The sequence below is a fragment of the Megalobrama amblycephala genome, linkage group LG1, assembly GCF_018812025.1.
Source record: "Megalobrama amblycephala isolate DHTTF-2021 linkage group LG1, ASM1881202v1, whole genome shotgun sequence".
Lineage (NCBI taxonomy): Eukaryota > Metazoa > Chordata > Actinopteri > Cypriniformes > Xenocyprididae > Megalobrama > Megalobrama amblycephala.
In genome coordinates, this window is record NC_063044.1 from 59,824,241 (window position 1) to 59,843,001 (window position 18,761).

Sequence of the window (18,761 nt, forward strand, 5' to 3'; positions counted from 1 at the left end):
AATGGCATTTTATTAAAATGATGCCAAACCAGTTTCAGCCAAGAGATGTAAATGCTTTAGCATTGTCTAATGCAAATACTAATTTATATTTAGGTACCAAATGACTTTGTTCTTTTAATTTAATTACACCATTTCTTAATAGGATCATTGAATCGATTTTGCTCCTGTCTGAAAGAACCGATTTGTGAAAATGAGCAAGACTTCCTATCTCTATCACAATGACTTCCTGATGAGTTTTTAGTAGAGTTTTGCATTGAGGTTATTAATAGACTATTGTGCGACAACTCTTTATATAACGCATTACTTTTTAATAGTCATCGAACTTCTGTGAATGTTTCATCAGCTTTTTGTAGACGCCCACAGTTTGACAATCACACATGGGCTGTGTGTCAAAACCTAGTGAGCGGTCTGCCTAGACAGCATTTGGGCTTCACACTCACAGGCATCTTGGAACTTTCAGCCACGGTGCTTCTGTCAAGGAACCACTTCTTTTTTTTTTTTATCTCCTGTCAGCATGTGTACTCGGACACATTTATATATAGATCATACGGAAGTCCATGAGGCAGATCTTAATGTAAGAGGAAATAGTGATAAGCTGTTCTTTTATACTGTACCTAAAGTAGATCTGTAAAGACTAGTGCCACCTATCATATCAGTGTCTGAATCTGTATAATTCATATTCATTGAGACTTTCTTTGAGTTCATTGTCTTTACCAAACAACTGAAAGGTCCTCTGGTCTGAATGTCTCTTACTCTTTAGGATATTCTTAAATACAATGCCTCATGTCACATGTTGTTACCCTTTATTTACTCTAGTTACTAATTTACATATAGACAGATGAATTTCGCTATTAAAGTGGTTGTGTTTAGTGGTATAACTTTCACAAACTGCTGTATATCTCCTCTTCATCTTCAGCATAAATATGTTTTGAAGTACATTTACTTGAGATATTTTGTTAAATCTTATTCAGTGGAGAGTGGAGAATCTAAGAAAACATTACTCTTAATTTGGTTGTCAAAGTATTATGTTTAAAGGTACACTGTCAATCTAAAGTTTGGAGTCAGAATGTTTTTTTGTTGTTGTTTTTGTGAAGAAGGTAATACTTAATAATTAGTCTAAACCAGTTTATACTAATTTAATACTTATTTAGCAAGAATGCATTAAATTGATCCACAGTGGCAGAAAAGACATTTAAAGGTCCTATGGCGTGAAAATTTCACTTTATGAGGTTTTTTAATATTAATATGAGTTCCCCTAGCATGCATATGGTCCCCCAGTGGCTAGAAAAGGCGATGGGTGTAAACCGAGCCCTGGGTAAATTGAGAAAATGAAAGCTCAGACGACCCAATCTGGAATCTTCCCCATATGTCGTCACCCTTTCTCTGCTTTGCCCGCCTATGAGAAAATCTCATCTGTATAATTCATATTCATTGAGACTTTCTTTGAGTTCATTGTCTCTACCAAACAACTGAAAGGTCCTCTGGTCTACCGTGAGATTCGAGCACAATATATTTTTTTTCCCTCGAGAGACACATCATGGCTTGCAAACGAGCGAAGCATGGCAGTTGCTCAGTGTTTGGATGCACAAATGAACACCTTAGTATTTTTTAGTTTCGTCATCCGAGCCAATGAAGAAACAGTGGGTTAGTTTAATTTTCTCTGGTAATAAAAAATTTCCCAAAGTTTTGTATGTCTGCGCCACACATTTCACCGACCACTGTTTCCTCAACGTGGGCCAATACAGCCCAGTTACTGTTGCTAATGTAAAGGTAGACAGCATCAAGTGTGTGTGTGTGTGAATACACACACTGTAACGCGAGTGTTGTACATTTCTTTGTTGTTTGAATAACCGTTCGTGTTATTATGGCGCACGCGATATCCACATTTCCAGATTTCAGAGCTTGATGTAATTGTAAAAAGATTGTAAAAACTTTTAAGATTTATGAAATATGTGAACAAATAAATGATGTTGGCATGGTAGCACATTTTCCACAAAGGCACCTATCCGAAAAGGTATTTGTAATAATGGCAGAGGTCTGACTAATTTAGTGGCACTGGTTCGTGTCTATAGCTGATAATTCTATATATCAGAATATTCTATATATCTATATATCATATATATATATATATATATATATATATATATATATATATATATATATATATATATATATATATATATATATATATATATATATATATATATATATATATATACGATAGCAAATCAGAGCAACATGAAGAGCCAACAATGTAGGCTAGCATTAGCTACATGATAATAACTGTAACAACATACATAAACCAACCAACTAAAGTACCGTAAATTTGTCTTTGGCCCTGTTTACACCTGCCATTATGATGTGTTTTGGTTGACTGGATTACAAATAGATGAGGGAGACACATTCCTGTTTACACCTGTTGTTTTAATCCATCTTTTGTGTACTTTCAACCACTTCTGTCCTGATTTCTTCTTGGGGAGGGTCTATGGGCAGGTAAATATAGGTTTTTTTTTTTTTTTTAATTCAGATCTTTCGATCTAATGGACAAAATAGCTCACGCAATTTACATATGAACCCACCCAGAGATAATGGAAGAACATACAGAGAGCAGCAACTTTTGTTTCCAAAGTGGACAAGCTCAAAACATTTTAGACCCTGTTTACACTTGTATTTAGAGTTGTCCACTTGTGATCGGATTGACGAAAACTCTTCCTAATAGAAGGTGTAAACAGGACCTTTAAGTTAAGCTGCTTTTCAAACTGTGATTATTTTTTGGTTATGCTCATGTTCAGATTCATGCAGGTCCTCTTAAACAGAATTGCCATACTTTTGAAGTTTTTAATTGTTATAAAATATTACATTTCAATATAAACTCGTTAATTTTAATTGATAAGAAAGAATAATATCTGAGTTGTGATTATTGTGAGAGAGACAGCCAGAGGTGCTCAGAGATTGTTTTTGCCGCAGCACACCTGAGTTTAATTCCTTTTAGGTGTGTATATTATTATTTTTAAGGTGTAACAAATTGTTTCTCTGAAGAGTTGTGAATATGAGACATGCTCATGGAATTTCACAGAAGGTTCATTTGGTAATTTTTTTTATATATTTATACATAATGTAGCGTATTAGCCACATTTAAACACCTGCTTCATTTCAGCCATTCACTTCTCAGACCAAAATGGGTTTGCGCTTTTAATATCGCTTTTTATTCTCGTATTTCAAGGAATAATAATCATTAACTCTGGTTTTGTCTCTCTTTTGATCAGCTGGATCATTGAGGAGGCTATGGCTGAAATCTCCACCCTCACCCCCTCCTCTCCCAGTATGACCGACCAATCAGTGCCTGCTCCCTCCAGCCCACAGCCTCTCCCTTCAGAAACTCCCATCCCAAAATCATCTCTCTACGGGGACCGAGCCGTAATGGGAAACCCAACCTTACAGGCAGGTGTAATAAACTCTTCATCTTGGGAGACCACACCTGGCCAAAACAATTCAGCTGCCTCTTCAACAGCAACAAAGAGTGCCGTTGGTCCGCCAGTAGAGGTACTAGCTGCTACGGATGGGGCGTCTAATGGGAAAAACGATTTAATTGGCCAAACGGAGCAGCACATTGAAGCACAAGGCTCAGAGCAGGAACAGCAGATGCCACCGTCGCCTGAACTTAATCCCAGTCCTAATCTGTATCCCATCGTTCAAGTCAGCCAGAATTCCAGTCCTGCTCCCCCCATGGACCTTCCTCCTCAGTTTACCCCTCCTCCCGTTCCCATTTCCAATCCGGCCCCCTCTTTGCAAGACTCCAGGCAAACAGAAGCACAAACAGTCCCACAGCTCGAGCCCACCCAAAATCCTGAACCCAACACTCCCAGCACCGGCAAGATGACCCCTGAGCCCCCCTGCACACCCTTCAAGGCTGAGCCCCCAGCCGTACTGGTGCAGGAGTCTGGGCCCTTGTATCTGCCCTCCACTTACACACGTCCGGCTCCGGACACGCTCAGCTACCTGGAGTCGGCCAGCCTGATGTCAGGCACTCTGGAGTCTCTGTCAGGGCTCGGCGAAGACGGCAGCTCGCTGGGGTCAGACTCGGAGATCAACGGTCCAGTGAGGCGTACTGATAAATATGGCTTCCTGGGAGGAGCACAGTACAGTGAGGGAAGGTGGGTTGGTGTAAACTGAATGACACAAAAACACATTCTCACGTTATTTTTAGGGTTTTCTAATAAGCAAAGAGAGCAAAGATGAACCACTTCAGTTTTATAAGAGCATGTCACATAATTCGGCATTTAATATGTTAAAAGAGTACAATGTATAAATTCTTCCCTTTCCTGCAAACATATTGAAAATTGCTTTTTGACTGTCAGCTGCTTGCTTGTCAACTTAATTCTGAGATTAATATAATCATATTCTAATGTAATTTTACTTAGAATAAATGTTACTTATATAATGATTATATTTAAAGTCAACTTGAAACACTGTTCATAAACTGTGTTTTACTTTCATAATCTGATGTGTTTTCTGCTGTTGATTCTGCTTGGCTGTCAATGTCTTTATCGTTCAACAGCTGGAAAAATTCTGAAAGTGATTCCAATGATAAGAATCCTATTTGTCGCTAATATTGTTATAGTTGTGGCGTGGGCTTAGTGTTTGAATAGGCCTTAAGAGTTGGTTTGTTTGTTTGATTCATTTTTATGAATCAGTTCAAACTGTCTTTTTCAAAGAAAAAAAATTCATTTTGCATTCGTCCCTACAAATAATAGCAGACATCTTTGTTTTATATATTTAATATTTTATATTATATTATATATATATATAATATATTAAAAACTATATATTAAAATGTTTTAATAAAATGTAAGTAGGTAAATATTGATATTTATTACTGTGTATTGTCATTTTATGTTAATGAAACATATTCATAATAATTTAATAGTGCTAATATAGTGAAACACATTGGAAAACAGACATTTAAAGGCTTAGTTCAGCCAAAAATTATAATTTACTCGCCCTCATGTCGTTCCAAACCCATAAGACTTTCGTTCATCTTAGAAAACAAATTAAGATCTTTTTGATGAATTCTGAGAGACTTCTGTCCTTCCTTAGTCAGTTACGCAACTGACACTTTGACGTTTCACAAAGTTCATAAAGAGATTGTAAAACTAATACATGTTTATTAATTGACCCTTCGCCGGGAGTTTGATTGACAAGCGATCTAACCAATCAGAACGCCGCATCCGCCATTTTGTCCGACAAAGCAGCCAGTAGTTAGAAGATTAACCTCGGTGGAGTTTAACTTGAAAAATTGTGTATATTGACGTCTTTCCGCGTTTGAAACAACATTCATTCTCATGTTCATTCATGTTTATTTGACGCTATAAATGAACTAGTAGGAAGAGATGATCGGTTTACGAGCCTCTTGAGCTGAGGCGCTACAGCAATCTGTCACGACCATGGTCACGACACATTAAAGAGCCACAAAACGGTTTTTATTGTTTGAATTTCTTTAATAACTACACAGTTTGAAAGCTGGGACTTTGTTTAATATCATAAGTAACCTGCTTTGTCTTGTCTGTTGACATGTTGTCAGTGTCCTCTTTGCTCCGCGTTGTATTTAGCGCCACGGCTTGTTGGACAAAGCAACAGTAACTAAGGGGGGCGGGTCTTTGCGAAGGGTCAATTGAGTGGTTTAGTCCAATCGATTTATATGATGAACAGATTGAATTTAGGCTTTTATTCATATATAAACATTGATCAGGGAACATGAACAGAAGCTCAACCGAACCTGTTTGATACGTGAGAATAAAACTCTTGTGGAAGCTCAAACGTGCGGCGTAACGCGCAAGAACGAACCTCATTGGTACATCAAATGAAAATGCTTGAGCTTCTGTTTACCACGACTGATGTGTGAGTTGATGAATGTTTATATGAGAGTAAAAGCCTAAATTAAATTTGTGATCGTGTCTCTTCAGAAAATTTGGACTAAAATGCTCAATGCATATGGATTAGTTTTACAATCTCTTTATGAACTTTTTGGAGCGTCAAAGTAGGGCTGGGCGATATATTGCATGCGATTCTCACGCGCATTTCGTCAGTAAAGCCGGTTCCCTGATTACCGCTAAATCGCCATCACCTGCTTTCAAATGGAGTGGCATTTAATAGACAGAACCGTAGTTCACGGACAAGCCACGCAAAATCGCGTTCAGTATCGAAGATGAATCGACTTCGATAATGAACCCGATTTTGCGTGGCTTATCAGTGAACTACGGCTCTGCCTATTAAATGCCACTCCATTTGAAAGCAGGTGATGGCGATTTAGCGGTAATCAGGGAACCGGCTTTACTGACGAAATGCGCGTGAGAATCGCATGCAATATATCGCCCAGCCCTACGTCAAAGTTTCAGTTGCAAAGGCAGTCAATAGAGGGACAGAAAGCTCTCAGGTTTCATCAAAAATATCTTAATTTGTGTTCCGAAGATGAACAAAAGTCTTATGGGTTTGAAACAACATGAGGGTGAGTAATTATTAACAATTTTCATTTTTGGGTGAACTAACCCTTTAAGGCATCTAAGCCATTTCTGAACAAATGCAGAAAAGTATATATTGAATATTGTCAAAGGGAGAAAAATATTGAGATTTTTTTTTTTTTCCCCATGTTGCACAACCGCAGCACAATAAGACCATGAACAAAAATTAAGAAATTATTTATACATACTGTAGTTGAAATGTTCTGATATCATTATTCACATTCTTCTGTATGGCTTTAATTCACTACTTGGTTTGATAAATCAGGGAAAGCATTTATAATGAATGAGAATGATAGGGGTAATTGCCAGCTCCTGATGTGAAGTGTGCTGCTGGGATATTAATAATTTATGCCTACAGTCGAGAGCAGGACGAGCATTTGTGTCCGTCTCTCTCGCTGCTTCTGTGTCCTTCATGTGTTTGTTGTAAGTGACTCAGATTGTGCTGAGAGGGCTTGTCTGACTCAGAGTGCACTGACTGTCTCACTTTTTGTCTCTCTCTTCCCCTGACTGTCTCTGCTTTATCTCTAGTTCTGACTAATTCTGCTAAAATGGGCACTAACACTGTCCTTTACATTTGAACGTTTCCTTTTTTTATTCCTGTTCAGCATTAACTTATTAACCACCACATGCTTTTTCAGCTATTTAAAAATGGTCAGCGTGGGTTAGTCTTAAATTAGACTTTCTCATATGGTCAGCGTGCTGTCTGTCTTTGCTATTTTTGTTTACAAGTTATTGTCTCAGGCAGACACGTTCACCTGAATTAGTGAAGTAGTTTCAAGTTTCAAGGCTCAGCGAATCACAAAGCCTATTGATTAAAAAGTCACATATTTGCTACAGATTAAATGTTTAAAACTAATTTTGATTTTCAATAAAATGTTGTTTTGGAGTATTTTCTTGTTATAGAAACTGGTATAGAAATATGTCAGATTTCAGACTTGTTCCTTAAAACTGAAGTTCACTACCTTTCTTTCACTACTACTTAGTAAATGATATATAAATATTACTTAATTATAACAGTAAATTATTTTTAAAAATAATTCATTTTATTATAAATGATTAATGGTATTAACATCACAATTCAATACATCTAAACAAGTGCAGCAATGTTAAGAGATGTTATTTATTGTCTGTAAGCTACTGACTTGTTCACTATGTTCACAAATTTCTACTTTAGAGTCGGAGTGATGGCTGAATTTAAGTAAGTTGAGTCATTTTTTACTAGGTTTCCTGAATAGTGTAAATATTGGCTTTGTGCTGCTATTGTGTGTCTGAGCATCTCGACAAGCCCAAAATAGCGTAATTAGTGGTGTGAGTTTGGGGCGGGACTATCGTTTTTGGACAAAGAGAAAGAATGTCTGTCATTTATAAAACTATCATTATTTTTGCAATTCCGTTTAGTGCCGCAGTTAATTGCTTGCTTTGACCAAGTCAGACCTAAGTCTCAGATTCAAGGTGTTCAAGGTGTCTGGCATCACTACTACTATGCCAAGTTAGGCTTGTTCGTTTGTTAGATGTTATTTCTTTACAAAGCTACAAAAATGGTAACACTTTATTTTAAGGTGACGTAGTTACACGTTACTACTTGTACTTACTATAGTAATAACAGTAAATTAATCATAATTACAAGTAACAAACCCTAAACCTAACCGTAACTCTATAGTTGGTACGTGTAGTTAATCAATATTACTCAGTACTTACTTTGAGGAAGTACAATGTAACTACGTCACCTTAAAATAAAGTGTAACCCAAAAAGATTTTAGAGAATCAAAAGCAGCAATTGTCTGTACATTAGATGTGTCTGTTCTCACAGATTCATTGTAAACCCTTGGCTTTTTGAAACCCTCTTTGAGCCATGTTTTGTCATATCTCATGGCTTGTGTGGGTGCTTGTAGGTTAATGCGTTCTATGTGGTTTATGTGTTTGTGAATTCCTCTCTGTCTTGTAGTGAGGCCGAAATCGCTGTGGCCGTGGCGAGACAGAGAGAGATGAAATGGCTGGACATGTTCAGAAACTGGGACAAATGGGTATCCCGACGCTTTCAAAAGGTCTGTTTCTTATTTAAAGGATCACAGAAGGCATTCCAGACTGGGTTAGAAAATTCAGTGCTTATGAATGTTGATACATGCTGAGTTATGTTTTCTTTCTGATGCAGGTAAAAATGCGCTGCAGGAAAGGAATCCCTTCCTCACTCAGAGCTAAAGCCTGGCAGCTGCTCTCCAACAGCCAGGAGCTCCTCGAGTCCAATCCTGGAAAGTTTGAGGTACAGTCAGGTTTGATACACCTCCTGTTCACACAGTCATGATGGCCCTAAACAAAGTCCCTTTAAGACAAGTCATTTCACTCAGCGGCCATCTTTGAAACGCCTCTCGGGCATCCTGGGCACCATGCAATCTGTTTGAATGGGGAAACATCAAATTCTCCAAAACTGTTCACCAACCTTATGATTAAATTTCATATTTGAAATCACCAATGAAATCTAACAACAACCAGCTCATAAATTTAGTTTCTAAACGCTCGAATCATGACAAAAAAATGAATTTTTCAGGCTGGATCAAGCTAATGCACATGCGCAGTCCTAAATCCGCGTCTCTTTGGAGGCGCGCGTCTGACTGTTTCTATAGAAACCTGCAATTCTAACGGCCGCTGAAGTGACGCAATGACTTTACCAGTCGGCGATTGGCTCTTATTTAGAAGGCGGGACTTATTCCGCCATATTGCGCGTTACACTTTCTCCCATTCAAAACAATACGAGTGACACGTCTTGTGTTATTCTATAGTCTTTGCCCTAAATCAACTTCTTCCAAGTTCATATTCTATTGCTATTGTTAACTTAAAGGGTTAGTTCACCCAAAAATGAAATGAATGTCATTAATTACTCACCCTCATGTCGTTCCACACCTGTAAGACCTTCGTTCATCTTCAGAACACAAATTAAGATATTTTTGATGAAATCTGTTAGCTCAGTGAGGCCTCTATTGCCAGCAATGCCACTGAACTTCTCAAGAACCAGAAAGCTAATAAAGACATATTTGAAACAGTTCATGTGAGTTCAGTGGTTCAACCTTAATGTTATAAAGCGACAAGAATACTTTTTGTGCACCAAAAAAACCCCCAAAATAATTAGTGATGGCCGATTTCAAAACACTGCTTCAGAGCTTTAGGAATCTAATCAGTGGTTCGAAGTGCCAAAGTCACATGATTTCAGCAGTTTGGGAGTTTGATACGCGATCCGAATCACTGATTCGAAACAAAAGATTCAAAGCAGTGTTTTGAAATCGCCCATCACAAGATATTGTAGAATAAAGTCGTTTTTTTTTTTTTTTGCCGCACAAAAAGTATTCTCGTCACTTTATATTATTAAGGTTGAACCACTGAACACACATGAACTGTTTTAAATACGTCTTTAGTTTTCTGGTTCTTGAGAAGTTGGGCAGCATTGCTGGCAATGCAGGCCTCACTGAGCCATCGGATTTTATCAAAAATATCTTGTGTTCTCTTGTGTAATAATTTGTGTTCTGAAGATGAACGAAGGTCTTACAGGTGTAGAACGACATGAGGGTGAGTAATTAATGACATTATTTTATTTTTGGGTGAACTAATCCTTTAATTTTAGTCAGGGGAGCTCCTTAATAGGAAAACCTACATACAATTTGCAACCCTTTATTACCTTTTAAATGTTCTTATACTCACTTAGCAGTCATGTAAATCTTAGTTTAGCTACTCAAAAAACTTTTTTTAGACATATTTGTTCACACTTCTTGTTTTTTCTCTCAGGAGTTGGAGCAAGAGCAGGGAGATCCAAAGTGGTTGGACATCATAGAGAAGGACTTGCACAGGCAGTTCCCGTTTCATGAGATGTTTGCTGCTCGGGGAGGACATGGGTAAATTCAGATGAGCGTTTTATCTTGAGAAAGAGTGATGTAAGGCTTTTATTTAGATCATTACACAATTCTGGAAACTTATTAAGGAAGGAATTTTCACCCTTTGTGTTTTTGGTCTTTATTCACTGCATAGTGCGCTTATTGATACAAGCATCGACCCTCTCAAGCCCAAAGTATACTTTTATGTGTACAGTGGGCGTGACCCAAATTTAGTCACCAGAATAGTACATGTTTTTGTAATTGCATGTACATTGAATTTGTTTTGCACTTATCAGTTGTTCCACAAGGTGACAGCACTGGCCTGTTTGACAGTAGAAAATGAAACTAAAGAAACAGAAACAACCACAACAAAATACCAGTGTGAGGGGGTTATGAGATGGCCGCAACTTTAGTTTAAAAGAATACAAAGACATATTTATCGGTCATAACTTTTGGAGAAAAACAGCGCAAACTTTCTAGAGTGCATGTGTCGACTGACTGCTTTTGTGCACACTATCAAATGGAGTATACTTTGAAAGATTACACGTTCAACTGTTTGCATACACTAGCTTACGCATAAAAAAAAAGAAGTATATGTTGGGCTTCGGTTTTATACTTCCTGACACTTTCACACCTCTCCTCTGCACTGTTGTTTCTATATTGGGGAATAAAAGCCAAGCAGATAGTTGCCCAATTCAAACAGTACACTTTAAAAAGGAGGAAGAAAGGATTATTATTCATTTATTATATTATATTATATTTAATGAGAAAAAGAATTGCTGATATTTATTTTTGTGATGTGGACAATAATGTGATGAAACCTGTTGTGTTTTGATTGTTTATACATTAATAATAATAATATTTATTATTATTATTATTATATAATTTACAAAAATAAGCAGAACACCATAATTTCATAAAATTGTCCATACCATAAAAATAAATATCAGCAATTCTTATTGTCCAAAATTTTAATTAATCAATTCCATTATTTTTTTTATTTGTGTGTGTGTGTGTGTGTGTGTGTGTGTGTGTGTGTGTTCAGGCAGCAGGACCTGTACCGTATACTGAAGGCCTACACAATCTACCGGCCGGATGAGGGCTACTGTCAGGCCCAGGCACCAGTGGCAGCAGTGCTGCTCATGCACATGCCTGCTGAGGTAAGACAGAGTTGAACAGTCTAGGTTGCTGTGCTAGCCTGATTTTCTCTAAAAAAGAGCAAAAGAATGAAGAAAATATGACTAGAGTATTATCACAGGATATAACCCTGTCACCATCTTCACTGTTATTTTCTTCTAGCAAGCCTTCTGGTGTCTTGTGCAAATCTGTGAGAAATTTTTGCCTGGCTACTACAGTGCTGGGTTGGTGAGTAACTCAGAGACTCTTTCTAGGAGCACAGAGGAAAGTGTTTATTTTTTATAAACCCCTCTTTCTTCTCCTCTCCTGTCCATCAGGAGGCTATTCAGCTGGACGGAGAGATTTTTTTCTCTCTTCTGAGGAGAGTGTGTCCCATGGCTTACCGTCACCTGAAGAAATTTAAGATTGACCCCATCCTGTACATGACAGAGTGGTTTATGTGCATTTTCTCCCGTACGCTGCCTTGGTCTTGTGTCCTGCGTGTCTGGGACATGTTCTTCTGTGAAGGTCAGTCATACGCATTAGTGAATAAAAGCACCTGCAGTTTCAAATTTAACCCTATTTGCTTTGTTAATACACTACTTTTCAAAAGTTTAGTGTTGGTAAGATTTTTTTTATATGATTATGAAGAAAGTCTCTTCACCGAGGATGCATTTATTTGATCAAAAATACAGTAAAACAGTAATATATTTTAAAATGTAATTTTTTACTCCAGTCTTCAGTGTCACATGATCCTTCAGAAATCATTCTAATATGCTGATTTGCTGCTTAGGAAACATTTATATTATTTTCAGTAGCTACGTTTACATGGACACTTGGAGTTTCAATTGGAATCAATTCATTTCGATTTCAAACATAGTGTTTACATGAACGCTAAAATAAAGTGACCAGGTAGATCAGATTTAATCTTTTGACATGCACAAATATATAGTGTTTCCTACTGCACATACTAGCCATCCTCCTTTTCTTTGTTTTAAAAATCAGACTAAACATTTATCCATTTCGGTTCCTATTTGAGACACAACGAGGACATGAACGAGCACTACTTGTATTTATCAAAGAGTGAAAATGCCCCTTCCCGCTCCCCAAAACAAGTCGTCTGTGGATGAGAGTCCGAAGCAAGCACTGGTGGGACAACATTGTCCTGCAACACTTCACAGACCATGAGTGGAGGGAGAATTTCAGTCATTTATGACACTATATTCATCAACAACAACAGCTTGATACGTGCGTCATATGACATTATGCCATTTGTGCAGCATTGCACATGCACAGAACTTTCCAGCTTTAATTTTCAATCCGATCAAGTGTTTACATGTCCTACCGATCGGATTAGAAAAGGTTTAAACCATCCCATATAATGCAAATGAAATTAAAATTTGATTTGGCCATTTTTATTCCAAAAGATGTGGTTACATGCAACTTTTTTTAAAAATTTTTATTCTGACTGTCCGATTACAAGTGATTACTGATTATTAGGTTCCATGTATTCATGGCTAATGTAAAAAACTGAATGCAAAGTTTAAAAAAAACTGCATTTATTTGAAATAAAAAATCTTTTGTAACATTATAAATGGCATATATATATATATATAAATATAAATATATATATAAATATTTTTATTTGTAATTCTCTATTATTTAAGCTTTTTTAATGTTGTTTGTCAGGAGTGAAGATTGTGTTCCGGGTGGGTTTGGTGCTACTTAAGCAGATGCTGGGGTCTGTGGATAAGCTCCGTGAGGTGCAGGGTATGTACGAGACCATGGAGCGACTAAGGAACATCCCCCCTGAAAGCATCAAGGAGGAAGTTCTGGTGCAAGAGGTGTGCACACAAACTCACTCTTACGAGAGAACACACCAATATAGAAGTAGCAGTTGAGCACGTTGAGTCCTTTCTCATAATCTCTGCTCTGTTTTCAGGTGATCTCTCTGTCTGTGACAGAGGCCCTGATCGAGAGGGAGTGCAGTATTCAGGTGCGTAAGTGGAGGGAATCTCGTGGCGAGTTGACTCACCAACCGAATCGCCGTTTGCACGGCACACGTGCCATCTACGAGCAGAAACACCGGGCTGCTGCGATCAGCTCTGGCGGCAGCCTGTCATTCCTGGGTGGTCATGTCCCTCCCCCCGGACCCTTGCGTGCGTCATCAAGCCTCCTGTCACTTCCTGGTCTTAGAAAGTCCAAGATGCCATTTCATTCACATAATAAGAAGAGCTCCACCTCTAGCAGCTGGGCCAGGATATTGTCCCACTGCAGCCACTTGGGGGCGGTGCCAGTGCAGTAGCCTCAAAACCTCCAGTGCCACCTGCTTCTAATGCTGGAGCCAGTGGGCGTCCACCGGCACCACACGGGCCTAGTCCGCTAGCTACAACATCTACTACGACGCCACCGGCTCCAACCGCACACGCTTCCAGTGCGCACATGCTCCAACCGTCGCCTAAAGTTGTCTCTGAACACATCACCCCCACCATCCCATCACCCACTGCAAACAACGCACCATTACCTCCTTGCCCAGAAACTGCAAAAACGGCAGTAGAGGAAGACGGGAAAAAGAAAAAGAAAACCAAGGAGGACAAGAAGCGGGAGAAAGAGGAGGAGAAGCAAAAATCACGGGAGAAGAAAGATAAGGAGAAGAATGAGAAGGAAAGACTGAAGAAGGAGAAGGAGAAAGCCGAGAAGGAGAAGAAAAAGGAGAAGGGGGGTAAGAAAAAAGACAAAGGGGGAGGAGGAGAGACGGAGGAGAAGAATGGAAGCTGCAGCGGCGAAAGATTTGGCCTAATTCTGCCCCGTCGTTCCTTCAACAAGAAGAGGACAAGGAATCGACTGGTGCAGACTGGTGAAAAGAGACAGAGAGACTCCTGTAACGTCCATTTCATCTCAAGTACTCATTTCACAAGAGTAATTGGATCACTGCATCTGCCCCACGTCTCTCATCTCATCTGCACAGTACTTTCACCCGATGCTGCAACAGGAAGCGTCATTACTCGGCTTTTTATTTTATTTGAAGGAGGGTGCCTGATTGTTGAGATCAGCTGTATAATTAGTAGTCAATTCTAGTGTACTGGGTGCCATGGTGTACATACAGTAGACCTCTAGCGCCATCTGTGCCAGTCCAACCCCTCTGTCCGTCACCCGAGAGGTGTCTCAACCAGAATACCTGAATAAAACATTTCCGCAGCGTGAAAAGCGCGGCAGTGTCTAGTAATAACTTATGTTTTTAGTCTTTTGGAGGGCCTATTTATTCATCGTACTGTTGCTTGTTAGTGTGTGTTCTTGTATGTCCGTGCCTTGGCAGTGTAGTAGATCGTGTCAGTCTCGTGCAGCACACGAGTCTTGTTTTCTTCTCTCTTTTCAGTCTCTTCTCAAAAGAGCTCGTCTTTCCTGTTGTGCACTCGTATAAGGAATTAATAAGTGTTGGGGGAGTGGAGGAGCAAAATTGAACTGGGAGAAAAGTCTGTTCTTTTTCAGAACTGTGGAAAGAGCCACTTTTAACTGTTTTAATATCCAAATTAACATAATTACTAAGAGGAAATCTTGATGAGTGTACTTGTCTATCTCCGCTCTTAAGATCTTAATCCATCGTTACATTAGCCTCACCAAATATTTCCTCTTGCCGCAGAAGAGCTTATTTATTTCTTTTTTTCTTCTTCTTTTCGAACAAATTGCATCACGAAAACTGCAGTAAACGTTAAAAATTCTGCCAAGCGTGTAGATCACTCCAGATATCTGTGTGGTTTGATGTTAATTATCTTGATGTTCAGACTACGATTTTAATAAATTTATGCACTGAGGACTGTTGATTTTCAGCACTAACCTTGATGTGTTCATTAATGTAGGACACTCTCTAATCCAGTTCACATGACTCCTTTAGACTGCGCCCTGTTGGATGGGAAGGGTTCGGTGCAGCACTGTAGCATTAACCTTTGACCCTTGAAGTTCTTGGCTTCAGGCTGTAATGTTTTGATGTATAAACTATTAATTTAATCAGATGAAACCATGTAATATCTATTACAGCTATTGTTAGTCTTATTTTGGATTAGATTTTTTATTTTTCTATGCAAGTGTATGGAGGCCTGGTTGACTGGAATGGCAGTGAACTTTGTTTTAGGAGAGTGTTGTATTTAATCACAGGATTTATTTTTCTTTTATTTTTAAGAGCTGAAAATTATTTTTGCACATTTTTCTCCCAACATCCTGGAGAACAAAACCAAGCAGTTGTTATTTATTTAACAATCACTAGCTTGTCTAATATTACTGCAGTATTTGTGTTATGGGAGATGGTGATTTCATACTAATTATTATTTCATTTTTTATCTTTTTTTTATCATTATTATTATCATGTCCCACTGAAGGGGGAAATGATCCCAAAGAGTCGTGAAAGAAAAGGAATGGATCAATAAAATGTGTGCTAGGCATTTCTGTGGTAATTAAATGTAAATAACATCCTTGACAAAGCTTTCACCCTAAAAGTGTTACTCTTGAAGTGAAGTGAACACTGACGAATTGAACTCCACCGTAATCCACTGACCCCTCAGTATTATGAATTATTCTGATACATTCACCAGTTGATTGGACCATACTCTTACGCTTTTAGGACTCTTACTCAGTATATTAGTATTTTCTGTCAAGACAGAAGAGACCTGAAGTGGTTTCTGGGTTGCAATATGGTAGCCAAATACTCTGTCCATGTTTTAATGGTGTCTCCTGTGTTTACTGGACATATTGCATTGTTCAGTTCTAACTGCAGGGGATCGAACCTCCTCCTCACCTATCAGTGGTGCCCTTACTGACCTCGTGGTCATTGCTTCCTCTAAAGGCACTACTGCTCAGATGAAAAGCAAGCAAATTATGTCTATGCAAACTTTGTTCCTAACTGTCTGCACAATGTAGATGTTGATATTTATGATGTGGCCACTAGGGGCCTCAGACTACCTTCATTGTTGACATGAGCACTGGATCTGCTGAAGGTATAGTGGAGTGGGATGTCCATGACCTGTTACATATGGGTGATCTAGATGAAGGTATTTTATTATTCTGAAGAAGTTCCAAGCACTGGCATAAACCTGGTTTTGCACCTGTCAGGCCACCTTCACTAACACCATCTTGTCTGCATTGCCAACCAAGGGTACGACAGGTGGACTTTAAATGGTTTGGACACTGTGCTCACCAATAATTAATGTAAGGCCACCCAGTGTTGGTTTACTAACACTCTGAAACCGCTGGGACTGGGTGTAAAGTAGTTTGACTTGTCTTATGGATTTCTGCATTGGTAAATATGACCCAGTGTATGTTGTAAAATTAATTTTAAATCATTTTAATTTTAATTTTAGTGTTTTGTTTTGGTTAGTACTCTCATTCTGTCTTTTGTATGTCTCATACTTGTTCTTAAGTTTACATTGAACCATTTACAGTTGAGAATGAATTAAATTCATAGATGAAGACATGTTTTAAAACTGCAGAAGAGGAAGTTCACAGTGTATTTAATAATTACAGGTGTGATGAATAATAAATCATAATATATTAAAATCTCTCTCAAGAGTCTGTTTTTTTCTATTGTAATGAGTTTAAGTGTCATGGAACTGTTTTGATACAATTAATTACCGTGCGACGAAATTTGAATCCAAAATGTGTCGTTTGGTTTTGGGTTTTTGTCACGGTTACGTGATCTGCGTCACGTGGTTCAATCGTGATACAGACGCAAAGGATTTATTTTTCCAAATGAGGGTGTTGTGGGGCTGTTTAATCGAAAACCCCCGTTTTTCCAATGAGAAATGGATTGCAAGTTCTTGTGTTAATTGTGTTGAAATGTACTTTTTGACCCCAGAACCGCGCGCACAGAGATTTGTAAGGAAGGCGCGATTTTTTTAGGTGAGGCATTTTTATCTATTGATACATTGTATTTATTTATTTATTTTTACTTTTGCAAAGGTATTGATGTTCTATCATCAATTTCTCACCGTTCAAAACTTTTTTTTTTTTTCATTTTTACTGTGGACAATTATGAGGTATTTGTAAGAATGTCGAAGAAATAAGGGTTTGTTTCAATTAAGGTAAGAAGGAGATAAAGATTTCAAAAAGAATCGATTCCAAAAGTTGATCATTCTTAAAGAAAAGGCGCCAAAAATCTATGTAGGCCTACTAAAAAACTTTCACCGTTCAGCTGACTGACAACTTTATCATTAAAGTTAATTAATATTTAATATTTTGAAGTAGCCTTCTCGTAAAATAAAGCGTTAGGCCTATCTGCTACCTTTCTATACTTTGGTCACGATGAGATTAGATGAACAAGGTCGGAAAAAAAAAGAAGAACCGAAAACTGAGAAACTGAACAGCCTTAGTCTTGCGTAAAGATATTTTGCCATATTGTCCTACTGCCTGTACATTGTCCGCTTTTACACTCTTAACAAATAAATAAATATGTTCAGAGAGAATGTAATAAAAATCTGTATTGGGTGAACTGTTCAATACATGCATCACCTCGACGTTTAGTTTTGTTATGGATTAAATGTTAAATTGAACATTCACAGTTTTAAGCCAAGGCAAGTGCTCTTCAGCAAGATGGGGTTTCTTGTTTTTAATAAATAGAAAACGGACACTTGATGCTTAAAACATTTAAAACCTTTCAAATGAATATGACGGAGCAGCTCTGTTATCTTTGCCGTTGTAGTACCATCATTGTCCAGCAGGTAGCGCTGTTCTCATATACTGCTGGTCACTCTTGTGATTTACTGCATCATAATCGTGCAGTCTTCCTTATCTCACAGTATCATCTGGAATTACACCCGAGACAGACCTGTCTAGTTTCATGCCACCTATCACACACAGCCAGCAGACATAGCAGTACAAAAAGATGTTTTATTCACAGTTTGTGTCTTTTATTGGTTACAGAAGAGTTTCTGACAGAGCAAAGCAGGCCCAGATGCAGAAAGCAAAAGGGTAGATTAAAAAAAAAAAAAAAAACATGGACAGAAAGATAGTGAAGAGGAGGGGAGAGGGGGAGTGAAGAGGATATGTTTTCTTTCAGTCCCCGCTCTCCTCTCTTCCTTGGTCTGTCTCTCTCACTCCCTCCGTGATGAGCTCGGCATCACTTTTAGGAGGCAGAGCTCTCTCGGTACAAAACCCTCAATTTCTCTTTCTTTTTAGTTACCCATCAGGGGAAGAAACAAGAATGATGATTGGTTCCTCTATTATAGAGCGAGATCACTCCATCTTGCTTCTTTTCCCCCCAGAGTGAGCAATCTTCCAC

General features: G+C 38.3%; 1 pseudogene; it reads left to right on the plus strand.

Moving 5' to 3' along the window:
- Window positions 1–424: 424 nt before the first annotated feature.
- Window positions 425–14,433, plus strand: LOC125277628 (annotated as a pseudogene).
- Window positions 14,434–18,761: the final 4,328 nt, after the last annotated feature.